This window comes from Pteropus alecto, unplaced genomic scaffold (genome assembly GCF_000325575.1).
Source record: "Pteropus alecto unplaced genomic scaffold, ASM32557v1 scaffold106, whole genome shotgun sequence".
NCBI lineage: Eukaryota > Metazoa > Chordata > Mammalia > Chiroptera > Pteropodidae > Pteropus > Pteropus alecto.
The window spans coordinates 944,374-952,030 of NW_006442103.1; the positions used below are offsets into that span (position 1 = coordinate 944,374).

General features: G+C 47.5%; 1 protein-coding gene across 4 annotated transcripts in view; it reads left to right on the forward strand.

Annotated features, from left to right (window-relative positions):
- RIPOR2 (RHO family interacting cell polarization regulator 2) overlaps window positions 1-7,657 on the forward strand; it is a 103,955-nt gene that overhangs the window by 18,880 nt on the left and 77,418 nt on the right. The window contains exon 1 of one of the 4 annotated variants that reach the window (XM_015595560.2): window positions 55-186. The exons of the other annotated variants lie outside the window; for them this stretch is intronic. The gene's annotated coding sequence lies outside the window, so the exon portion shown is untranslated. Of the gene's footprint in view, window positions 1-54; window positions 187-7,657 lie in introns of those variants that run through there. 4 annotated transcript variants of the gene reach the window in all.

Consider the following 7,657-nt stretch of genomic DNA (forward strand, 5'->3'; position numbering starts at 1 on the left):
GCGCGCAGCTGGCGCTGGAGCCCGCGCGCGAGGACCCAACTGCCCCGGCGGCCCTCCGACCCTGTACCCGGAGGGCGAGCTCGGGCTGTTTGCGAAGCCGAAGGTGCGGGCACTGCACTGGGACAGAGGCTCTTACACGCCAGAGCCCCAAGTGTCCCTGTCATGACGAAGAGCGATCGTCTTTAGGTACGTGCACCGTTTTATGCCTTCCTTTTTGCTCCTGATTTTGCTCACAACCCGGCAGGTCTGCGTGGCGAGCGTTCGTTGCACGTTGGAAGCTGCGGGGACTGGGGCGTCCTGGGCTTCCCGCGCCGCGGGGGCTCGGGTGTCTGACCCCACCCGGGAGACGCGAAGTTGCCGAGAGGAAGGGGCGCGCGCACTTTTTCAGACAGAACTGACGTGCCCGGGAAAGTGGGAGGACTGGGCAGATCTGAGGGTGCCCGGGAGAGTAGGGGGACTGGGGAGAACTGAGGTGCCCCAGAGAGTGAGGGGACCCGCCGAGACAATGGTGAGGAGCTCGGGACAATACTCGGGCTGGGGACGCGCAGGACCCCTAGATCAGTGCCTTGGGAGTGGATACGCAAGCGACCTAGGGCCGGGGTCCTGGGGGGCCGGCTGCCATTGAATGACCTCCCTTACTCTCCGTGCCTGTGGGGAGCTGGACTCAGCGCTGGGATAGCGGGCTCCTGGTCTTAACCGAGACTGAGCTTGGCCATGAACCAGCCTCTTCCCCACGTGTCTGAATCCCAAATTGGAGGTGGGGGTGGGGAGGACGAGAATTTGGATGAGGGGCAAGAAGGAGAATGTGTTGCACCGATGCTGACCTGTGTCTGGAAAGGTGGGGGAGGAGTGATGCACCTGAGGACGGGAGCACCACCGCAGGAGTTTCCGTGGCTGGGGAGGGGTCTGGAGAGAGGAAGCAGCTGCAATTCTATCCCTGCGAGACCACAGCCTTCTCTCCCCTCCCCCAGGGTAGTGGGGAGCAGAGAGCGAGACTCATTTTATAAGGGAGTAGGTGCTCTTTGACATTAGACTGGGGGAAGCTATTCAGGTGTTAAGGTGGCAGAAGGCTGTGCAGGTCCCTGGTGTGAAGTGACAGCTCCCTCAGGAGCAGGAGAGCAAGTGAGAAAACCAGGCTAATTGTGTTGCGGGGAAGGGGGAGGTACAGACAGGAGATTGGCAGCATCGCAGGTTCTTACCCTGGAGATCCCTACAGCGTTACTGGAGTGAGGGAATGGAAATGTATAAGCTTTTGGTTGGGGGAACAGAACAGTCAGGATTATCTTAGAAAACGTTGGGGTCATCTTTCTTCCCTGCTCCCCACTTCTAGCATGCTCATATCCATGCACATGGCTCATTCCTAAAGAAATTGTACTTGGCCCTGTCTGTGAAACTGGGCATCTGGTGTGAGCATTCACTCCTTTGTTATCTGACACACAGTCATTTCTCTTTATTTTTTTCTATCAGGTTGATCTGGCTCTGAGAATGTTCCTCTCCTTTCCACCCCACCCCAGTATTCCTACCCCTCTTCCCTCCCACCTCCAGCCTTTCAGGACCAGCCTCCGAGTTTGCCCACTAACACCCACCATCTATGCCATTGTGTTTCCATCCAACTGTGTTCATCACTGGAGCAGGGTGTGAACTGGAACGTTCCAAGAACCCGCATCCTCAGGCTATTCTCCAGTGGTTAATTAGGAAGTGGCCAGTAGCTAGAGTCCTTCTTTAGGAACAAATGTGGGGGTGTGTCTACTCAGAGTAACAGGAGGCAACGGAAATGGGCCTCCCCCCCTTAACCACTTCCTCCCAGCCCAGACCTCAGGGTCAGCCTCCTGGCCTGGCTCCCCCTTCAGTTGGGATCTAGTGGAGATCCCGCCAAGTCATAGCTCTCCCCCAGGAAGGTGATACATTTGTCTGTCCAAAAGTCTGTTGCACCCAAACATCTGAAAACCTGAACACTGGAGACTGTTTAGTGAAAACATGCCACGTATGTTGATTTTCAAAAGACCCCAGTTGATGTCGCTTCTCTCTTCCTCTGACACTCCAATGTGAGATTTTGCTCTGAATATTTTATCTTCAGCATAAATATAAAGAAACACCAAACTGGAGCGAGTATTTTTTAATAAAATTGAAAGCATGCACTAGGGACTTGCATAGAATTCTGAGTACCCGAACACAAGTTCCAGAAATGGCTCTTCTTCCTTCTGTTGACTGCAAAGTAAAATTATTTCTAGCAGAAAAGGGACCCATTCATTCCCTTTCAAGGGTGACCTGGAAAAACCAAGGAGGCTGAGAAGGAGATAGTATTTATATCTATAGATATGGTATTTATATCTATAGGTAAACTCACATCGAAATTCTCTTTAGTAGTGACATCCATTGACTTGGAGCCCTGCTGATGACCGCCTGGTGTCCTCCCCTTAATCCGAGGTCACTAAATAGAAACATACCTCCTGTGGTAAAACCCCACAGCCAGCTGTGATACCAACCACATGCCCACTTCTAAATGTAACCAAGTCACTTCTCTTACATATTGGCTTAATTCACAGATATTGGCTCACTTCTCGGTGTCAAGAAATACAGACAAAGGCAGTTGTGGAGTAAGCAGTGCAGCTTGCACATTTCATATTAAGTGGTCCCATGGGACAAATAATGTTTCCTTGGGTTGAAGAGTTTGCAAACTAGTGTTATTTTACCGTTCATTGCATTCATAGGTTGGGAGTGGATTAAAAACTGTCTTGTTTTCATTCCGAAAAGAAGTCAGAAGTCTAAAACCAGTTTCTTGCTTTTCTTGGGGGGAAGTGGTGGTGGAAGTGAAAGCTCATTTTATGCACAGTGGGTGCTCCCGGGGCAATGGCAGACTTGCCTTTTCACTCAGGCTTCACCTGCGCTGGTGGCTGTGAGCAGGGCGCTGTTTATGAACAGCTCCCTTCCGGGGGTTATTTTCATCCGCCAAGCTGAACTCCATGAGCTGGGGGATATAGACAGCTTGTGTCTGTGGCTGTTCAACCAGAAAAGAATACCAGCTGAAAACAGAGTGAAGATGGAAATTGAGGCTGGGGGTGGGGAGAGGAGGGACAGACAGGCCAGCAGCACATAACTGGTTCCCCAAAGACAAATCGAGATGCGGAATGGTGTCATAAAGCAGTTGTCATGCAAATACTCCACAATGCGATGATTAGAAAAAAGCTATGCAGAAAGGAAACGATGATGAGCGTGTGCCTTTTCATCTGGAGGGCACCCTCCTTTGGCTCCATTTTGCTCCACTTCCGAAATCATATCCTTATAGGTGGTTTCTCAGCATAACATTTTCCCCCTGAAAATGAAAACCTCGCCGTTGTACACAGGGAAGCCTCCGAGTTGATTCAGCTGAGCAGAAGCACTAGACACATGTCTCCTGAAATAGTGAAACCCCCACACGCCCCTCCCCCTTCATCTCTCCTGAGGCCATTCTTTTCCTCTCTGGGGGGGTGGGGGCACAGTATACTCATCCCACTTTGGTCGGAAATGTTCCCTAAAAATAGTAGAGTTTTTCCTGGAGTGTGGCAGGCTACTTAGAAAAACTCTACCATTTTACACATGGCCCGATACAGGTTATCCTCCCTCCAAGGAAACCCTGGACACATCTATTGTGTGTCCTTCACAGGACACTGTATGGAGGGGATAAATATCTTCACTCATTCATTACACTAATTAAAAAAGATATTAGATTTTTTTCAACAGTGAAAGCAAATGAGGCATAATAGTCCTATATTGTGTTCCATAAGATAGAAACGAGCTGTCAGGCCAAGAAGGAACAGTCTTGGACAAAGGGGATGTTTTCCACACTGGTCAGCATTCTAAAATATAATAAACTGATTAACGATCACGTTTATTTCTGAGATGGATTGGAAGTCCAAGTCTTCAGTGTTATGTAATTTAAGGGAATACTAATTTTTTTCAACTTAAGCATGTGTTTACTGAGCAACTATTCTGGCATCTGGCCAGAGTTAAGTAATTCATTCAATAGAAAAGTGTAAGATACTGGTTATACCTTCTAGGGAGTGCACAGTCTGGCAGAGAAGCAGGAGCAACCCAGTCACAGTGGACAGTGTGCTTGGTTTGCCCTGGACACATCTGTCATTGTAGCATTCTTATTAATAGCACCCCCTTTCACTCAGCAGTGTTTTGGTTTGGATGATAAATTAGACGCTCAGTCACCCTAGAAAGAAGGGCTATAGGAGGTCACAGAGAGAAGAAGGCTTTGATTGGAGTAGTCAGTTAAGATTTCATTTATGTGCCTATTATAAGATTACATACAAATAGATAGGAGGAAAATGGGAGGACTTTCCAACCAAGAAGACAAGGAAGATTGTGAACTCCCTGAAGACACAGAGGAGGGTCTATTTTGTTTGTTCCTATATCCTCAGGGCTTACGTGCTGCTTAGCAAATAGCAGGCATCAAATATTAACTAACGGCTTGTGACTGAGATTTCAAATCAAGACTGAAGGTAAGAAAGTTCAGGACAGTGAAGAGGCATGCTGGCAAGGAAGGTCAGAAGGGACCAATTATAATATCAGGCTATTAATAATGATGATGATAACACAAGGCTGGCAATGACCGTACCAAAAAACAACCTGAGTACAGAAGAGCGATGTTTTGTAACTCTTTCTTATATACATCATTTCATTGGAGTTTAATGCTATTGGCCTTCACCTCTAGCCCTAGAAGTGATCTCTTCCTTCTCAAAAAAATTGTTCAGGAAGGCACTGAGGAACAATGACGCCATTCTCAAGCTTGTCTCTTTCTGTCCTTGTCCAATAGGAGGACTTGTGGAAGGGAGGCAAGAGCAGGAAGGGGGGAGGGTACCGTGCAAATACAAAAGCAACACAGATGAACACAAAGAACACATGCTTTTTTTCCTTCTTCTAATTGAAGGAATAAATTCAGTGACAGTTTCCTGGAGCTAGTACATCTCCTAAGAGGTTGTTCCAGTATAGCATTTGATCTCTCCACTTTGTGCTGCATATGAAGCCTGGAGTGACCTGGCCTTGGCCTGCACTGCAACACTCTACCTTCTAAATTAATATGACATACAGTAGGTGCCTTGTTGCTACACAGAGGTTCAAGGTCAACTACGCTAAATGAGGTCTCCAGGATAGCTGCCTGCTGGTAACCCTTAAATGACAATGCCATAGTCTTAGTTTGTAAGGTTATTTATAGCATTTTAACTACTTTGAAGTGGTCCATATCTTCCCATGTTCTAATCTAATTTAGTGTTGTCTCGGTGATGCTCCATCCTCCGAAATAAGTGGAGCTTAGAAAAGAGAGACATGGACACACACAGGGATATAGCTCTGAGAACATGTATTGGGGCTCTATTGCAAGCATCAGAACCCACTTTGCAGAGGATATATGATAAAATGGCTTACAGAATGGTTGGGTCAGGAAAGCTGAGGAAATGCACTCTTGGTCAGGCTTTCCAGAACAACTTTGAAAGTCACATTGTAAAACTGGGCCACCGATGGAGTCACTGCCTGATCAATGATCAAGAAGCTGCTTGCTGATTTGAGAAGCTACTAGCTCCTGAATGAGGCTGCCACTGCCATGGTCAGGGATCATCCTTCCAGGAAGCCATCACAGAAAACCAGACAGTCCATGAAAATGCTTGCCAGCAGTGACAACGGAAGAAACAGAAACATAGCACAGTAGGCTAGTTAATGTGCCCCAACTCACAAAGATGTCCTCATCCTAATCCCTGGAACCTGTGAACATGTCACCTTTGTAGATGGGATGAAGTCAAGCTCCTTGAGACTAACCTGGATTCTCCAGGGGGGGCCTTGTCTATGTACATTGGTCCTTAAAGCAGAAAACCTTTCCCACTACAGGTCTTGTGACTATAGAAGAAAGGTCAAACGGACACAACATTGCTGGCTTTGAAGATGGAGCAAGGGATCATAGGAGAGGAGTATGGGTGGCCTTTAGAAGATAAAAAAGCAAGGAAACAGGTCTCCCCTGAAACCTGCAAAAGGGAACTCAGTGCTGCTGACATCTTTAGTTTAGCCAGTGAGACCCCTGGCAAACTTCTGACCTCCCACACTGTAAAGTGATAAGTGTGTGTCATCTTCAGCTAAATGTGTAGTGATTTATTACAGCAGCCATTGGAAATTAATATCCACAGCCTCCCCATCACTTCTGCCTTCAAATCCTATGCAAATGCATCTGGTGGAGACCCCCTTTATCACCTGTGGAACCCTAGCTGCAGAGGATTCTGGGAAATGTTGCTTTCAGCTTCCTGGCTTCAGTACAGGAAGACACCTTTGAAGGGACTGGAGTGTTGTAAGTACCAGTTATGTATATGCAGCACATCTGCCTGGGGAGCCACAGGTGGAAGTGGATGGCAGTCTTATCTCTCCTTTTCTGAAGGACGGCAGCATATGGCAGAACAGAAGTAGATGCTGAGATTTTTAGGAAGTTTAACAAATGTTATTAAGTCATCAGAATAGTTACCTGTTTTACCACACTCAAAGTTGCTCTCTGGTCTGTTAGAGATTCCTCGCAGGATGGTGTTAAGGAGAGATTGTACATCAGTCACAGCATCGGGGATGAATATTGGCTTTCTACAGCTTAACTCTTAACTATTTACAGTCGGTCCAATATGGCAGGTGAGATTTTCCAAAGACGGCCTCAACAGTGTCTCTCATCAATGTGCTCTTCCTACAAAATGACTCTGATACTCTTCTGATTGAGAAATGAGGTTTATTTTCTCTCCCCTCAAATTTGCAACTCTGTTGACCAATAGCGAATAAGATATCAAAGGCTAAATCATAACTCAGCTTATGTCCCTTATTGGCTGGAACACTAGATCTGGAAGACATCTGCTGCCATGGAAGCTGGCCGACTATCCCAAGGCTGCCATGCTGTGAGGAAGCCCAAACTAGCTGACCACACGGAGAGGCCTGAGATGACAAGAAGAGGAGAAGACGCCTGGCCAGACCTCCGGCTCCTCCAGTCCCCACCGCTCCAGCCACCGTCTGCCTATAGGGGACCTGAGCCCAGACTGTGCCCCAGAGCTCTTGTTGAGTCCTGACTCCCTGCTGTTGTTTTAGCCACTACATTTGGGGTGATTTCTCACACAGTAATAAATAACTGGAAAATTCGTCCACAAGGTCAAATGCAGAAAAAACGTCAACTAAAACCACTGTCCTGTGTTATTCCTATCGAATTTCTTCACCATCGGATAAGTTGCAGGATGGTTGTCAGTGGTAGAATAACCAAATCTAAGCCCACCTTCTCCTCCTGTGGAAAATCGGCCCTGAGAACCTCTGTAAATGTAACCCGGAAGCAAACCGTCACACATGTGAGTTTGTCTGCTGGGGGAGAAAAGTGGAATTGGTAGCTTTGAGGAGGAGTTTCAAACTGTCAACCCAACATGTGAATAGGCAAGAATAACTTCTTTTCAAAGGAGAGCTGCCTCAATGTGGCAGGTAGAGGTGCTGCAAGCCTTCCTTTTGAGGGATGTCCTCAAATCGGAGACCCACCTAGGAGACAGAGAAAAAGTGATGAAACAGTACCTGGACTCACACACAGTGATCTGGCCCCTGAAACACAGGGAACCATGCTGGCCGTCCATCTTCCCAGCAGGCTTTTCCTACCACTTCTTTTTCTGCACATGCCTCT